Raw genomic sequence first — 5,732 nt, forward strand, 5'->3', positions numbered from 1 at the left:
TTTATTATATGAGCAAGCATTCATGCATTTGTGCGTACAATTAACAACGTATGCAGAGATATGCTTTACTTTGGATGTTGCATGCAATAAAGCAACTTTATGTATCAAACATGAGTCCTACAGAATGCTAAAATGCTTACTAAAACAAATCTAACAAACAAATAAAGATACATATATATGTATTTTATTTTAATGTATGCATTTTATTTTCATTTGATGTATTAACCTGGCCAACTCACAGGTAACTGTTTTAATGTGAACAATTAATTCAGTTAACACTAAGAGCTTGCATTGTACTTTAATTGAAAAATATGGTATCTGTATGGAGTCTGCACATTTTCTCTTGGATTGTAAACTCTGCCAATAGCTCACAGTGCTTTAGCTAAGCTCCTTACACCTCTCCTTAATTCTTACAGTGCTAGAAAAGATAAATTACACATTTTCGATGGATACTAGGAATTCAAAGGGGACTTCTGGCCCAGATCCAGGCATTCTTCTCTCATCTTTTTTCTTCCATTCTTTTTCTCTCTCTCATGGCTCAAACCAGCTGGGAGTGTTCACACATGTGAGGGTTTAAGAGCTGGGGAAAGAAATACAGATTGAATACACACCTTAGCCCCAGTGCTCAATATAACCACCCCCCTCGTCTTTCAAAGGCAGGGGCAGAACTGCACCAACCCCCACAAATATCCCTGGCTAAGATGTTTCCAGCCTTCGGGCTGCACCTCCACTTTCTCGCTCTTAGGTACGACATTAGAGATCATCTGATTCCATCTCTGGAAAACAGAATTCTCCAGATCAAAAGGATACTTGCACATCAGGTATAATTTGGGCAGCGTGAAATAGGATTAAAGTGTATCTAATCAACAAAGCTTGGTGCTCTACTCTAGTAATATTATTAATTTAAATAAATGTCAGCTGGGATAGGCTCCAGCGCCCCCGCGACCCTAATGAGGATAAGCGGTATTGAAAATGGATGGATGGATGGATGGATGGTCCTGGACTAACCCATGCAAGCTTATGATCTGTTCACATTTTGATCGTCATTGATGAATGCATTCGGATTCCTCACCGTGTAAAGACCGGATACCTCAGTAACACACAGGCTTTCTTTCCCAACACGCCTCCCTATGCACTAACCAATTTGAGAACCTTTCCCATTTCTATTATTCAAAAATTAAAAGAGTGAATTAATGACCCTCGTTTCCTGATGGACCACTAAATCAGAATAATCTATCTTCATAGGTCGGGCACACTTAGCACAACTCTGCTGGAACATTTCACTGGAAAATGTACTGTAATTATTAAACATTAATGTGCTGCCTTTACGGCATTTTCTATTTCATTTTTGTTTAATTAATGGGGTTTATTTCAAGACAGTTATTGGCAACATGATTTTCCTGTTCATGGCATATTATGACGTCAAGGATGGACATATAAGAAAGGTTGAGGTGAAGACAACTGAGCAAGGCACTATGAAGACCTTTCTTAGACCAATTGCGGAGATTGTTCTACTTCTACCCAAAGACTGATCAAGAATGGAATGTTTCTCTATGCTGCAAGTTGTAGTGACCTCACAAAGGTCATGCGGGGAGTGTGCTGCCTTAACGGCATTTTCTATTTCATTTTTGTTTAATTAATGGGGTTTATTTCAAGACAGTTATTGGCAACATGATTTTCCTGTTCATGGCATATTATGACGTCACTTCCGGTTCCGGTACTTCCGGTTAAATGGTGTCTGGTTTCACTAGCTCGGGTTAACATTTGACAGTGGACCGCATGCTCCAGAATCTGCTCGCATCCACGGGGGAGCATCGTAGAGGCAATTTCGTGAGTGCTGTAAATGTATAAAGATGCAATGTATATTTATATTTTCTACTGTGAAATGTTATATTTACGTATGTACACTGAATGTTTGTATTGTCTTTGTTTGCAGTTTTCACCAGCATGATTGAAGAAAAAGAGTTACAGTAAATGGGTGAAACTTATTACGACTCCGTCTTCATTGACTGTGGTTTAACTCGGTGTTTAGTCCAGAGTTCCAACACCCTGCACGAGAACACTTCAGTGAAAAGAAAAGCATTGGATGTTTCAACGGGATCAAGATGGCCGCCAACGACAAATCGTCTGTATCCAGCACTAGGAGCAGCAAGACTGCGTCATTATCACCCAGTGTGGCTCGCGTTCGGGCTAAAGCAGAAGCTGCTAAGATTAGAGCATCATATGCTACCCAAGAAGCTAAACTGAAGATGGAAAAGGCTTCTAGGGAAGCAGATAGAGTCACAAGAGATGCTCAAATTCAGTTGGAAGCAGTAAGAATAGACACAGAGTTGGAGGTGCTGACGTTACATCGAGAAGCTGATGTGGCCATGGTGGAGGCTCAAGTGCTGGAAGACGCCGAGGGAATTCCAGTTGAAAATGGCAGATCTGAATCACAAAGGAGAAAAATTGAACGTACCAGTGAATATGTTCAATCACAAATCAATCTTCGTTCTTCCGCTCCACTCTTGTCAGTCTTACCTGTTCCATTCCAGGAAGAATCAAGTGCTAGCTATGTAACATGGTATCCACCTACAAAAGATACTGTACCACCTACCAACTACAAGCTAAATTCCGAAGGAGCTGAGAGCGGGCATTTAGCTACACCAAACCTACCTGTCCGTGCACAGTCATATGTTCCACAGCAGATTCCTCCCTCTAGCACACCACCTCTGGCAGAGCCTTTGGCACAGTATTTAGCACGACGAGACCTTGTCAATTCAGGACTGTACCAATTTGATGATAAGCCTGAGAATTACCGCGCATGGTGCTCTTCATTCGACAATGCCGTTGGCGAAGTTCACCTCACAGCATCCCAAGAATTGGACCTCATGACTAAATGGCTGGGGAAGGGATCTAGTGAACGGGTGAAACGCATACGCTCAGTGTACGTAAGCAACTCCAAACTGGCTTTACACAAGGCATGGGAGAGGCTGCGTGAGTGCTATGCCGCTCCTGAAATAATCGAGAGGTCTCTGTTCCAGCGGTTGGACGCGGTCCCCAGGATTTCAGCGAGGGATCACACCAAATTACGTGAACTTGGAGATTTGCTCATGGAAATCCAAGGCGCTAAAGAAGAAGGTTACCTCACTGGCCTGTCGTATCTGGACACATCACGTGGAGTTGGACCAATCGTGGACAAACTCCCATTTGCACTTCAGGACAAGTGGATGTCTACTGGGTCATGCTACAAGGAAGAGAACCAAGGGCGGTTCCCTCCCTTTGAGTATTTTTGCAACTTTGTGTGCCGGGAGGTGAAGAGGCGCAACGACCCTAGTTTCATGCAGCAAGGTAGCATCATAACGCCAACAAAACTAGATACATTCATTGTCAAGAATTTTAACACCAACAAACCCATCTCGGTAAACAAAATGGACGTTTCTCCGACCAATGATGACCCTAACAAGAACTGCCCATTGCACAACATGCCTCATCCACTCAAAAGATGCAGAACATTCAGAAACAAACTCCTCAACGACAGGAAGGCTTTTCTTATGGAGAAAGGAATATGTTTCAAATGCTGTTCGTCAGTCTCACACCTTGCTAAAGACTGCAAGGCCTCTATAAAGTGTTCAGAATGTGATAGCCCCTATCATGATGCAGCCATGCATCCTGGTCCGTCACCTCAAAGTTTCACTTACCTCCAAGCCCCTCCACCATCACAAGAGAACGGCGGGGAGGGAGAAGATCATTCTAACACGGCCGATGTTAGAACAAACTGCACTGAAGTGTGTGGTGCAGGTCAGTGGAGCCGCTCATGTGCAAAGATCTGCCTCGCAAAGATATATCCAAAGGGTTCCAAGGACATGGCTGTGAAAGCCTATGTAATTATAGATGACCAGAGTAACCGCTCACTAGCTAGACCGGAGTTCTTCAAACTTTTTAGTGTGGAGAGCAAACCAATCTCGTACTACCTCAGAACTTGCTCTGGCATCGTTGAAACATCTGGCAAGAAGGCAGAAGGATTCCAGATTGAGTCGCTGGACGGAAAGGTTCTCATCGCTCTCCCACCTCTCATGGAGTGTCATGAAATATTGAACAATCGGTCTGAGATTCCGACGCCAAGCGCTGTTCTCCACCAGCCTCATCTCCATCACATTGCCAAGCATATCCCGCAACTGGATCCAGAGGCACAAATACTTCTGCTACTCGGAAGAGATGTCCTTCGAGCACACAAGGTCAGGCAACAAGTCAACGGACCACATAACGCCCCCTTTGCTCAACGACTGGACCTGGGTTGGGTAGTAATTGGAGAGGTGTGCCTGGGTAATGCACATAAGCCGACAGTCAACACGTTCAAAACCAACGTGCTAGACAATGGTCGTCATTCAATCCTCCAACCCTGCACAAACTTCATGCATGTCAAGGAGACACAGTACAGTGCTAACCAGTCTGACAAGACAACAAAGAGGATGCTGGGTGAGACAGTGTTCAATCGAACTGAACGTGACAACAAACTGGCTCCATCAATAGAAGACCTTATCTTTTTAAAGATAATGGACACAGACGTCTACAGAGACAACACTAACACTTGGGTCGCCCCACTGCCATTTAAAGAACCACGCAAGGTTCTGCTGAACAACAGGGTGCAGGTAGTCAACCGGTTCGCATCCCTACAACGAACCTTGAGAAGGAGACCTGAGATGCAGGAGCAGTATGTGGCATTCATGGAGAAAATCTTTGCTAATGGACATGCCGAGATAGCACCGCTACTGAGAGAAGATGAGGAGTGCTGGTACCTCCCAACGTTTGGGGTCTACCACCCACAAAAACCCAATCAGATCAGGGTTGTCTTCGACTCCAGCGCACAGTATCGTGGCGTCTCCCTCAACGACGTGCTGCTCACTGGTCCCGATCTCAACAACTCCCTTCTTGGTGTCTTGCTACGCTTCCGGAAAGAGAAGGTTGCAATTATGGCTGACATCCAGCAGATGTTTCATTGTTTCTTTGTGCATGAAGACCACCGCAACTTTCTGCGTTTTTTGTGGCACAAGGACAATGACATTAATAAGGAAGTTATCGAGTACCGGATGAAGGTTCATGTATTTGGCAATGCGCCATCTCCTGCTGTGGCTATCTATGGGCTGCGAAGAGCTATCAGAGAAGGAACAAAGGAGCATGGTGATGATACTGTTAAGTTCGTGGAAAGGAACTTTTATGTGGACGATGGCTTGGTTTCCCTACCAACTGAAGCAGAGGCAATTGATTTGCTTCAACGAACACAGACAGAAATGGACATTGGCCCGTAGAAACCTTCAAATTGGAGATCTCGTTCTGCTTAGGGACAAGCAAAATTGCCGCAATTGCTGGCCTATGGCAAGGATTATCGCCACGTTCCCTGGAAAGGATGGACATATAAGAAAGGTTGAGGTGAAGACAACTGAGCAAGGCACTATGAAGACCTTTCTTAGACCAATTGCGGAGATTGTTCTACTTCTACCCAAAGACTGATCAAGAATGGAATGTTTCTCTATGCTGCAAGTTGTAGTGACCTCACAAAGGTCATGCGGGGAGTGTGCTGCCTTAACGGCATTTTCTATTTCATTTTTGTTTAATTAATGGGGTTTATTTCAAGACAGTTATTGGCAACATGATTTTCCTGTTCATGGCATATTATGACGTCACTTCCGGATAATTCACTTCCGGTTTAGTCACTTCCGGTTCCGGTACTTCCGGTTAAATGGTGTCTGGTT

Source organism: Cyclopterus lumpus, chromosome 9, assembly GCF_009769545.1.
Source record: "Cyclopterus lumpus isolate fCycLum1 chromosome 9, fCycLum1.pri, whole genome shotgun sequence".
Classification (NCBI taxonomy): domain Eukaryota; kingdom Metazoa; phylum Chordata; class Actinopteri; order Perciformes; family Cyclopteridae; genus Cyclopterus; species Cyclopterus lumpus.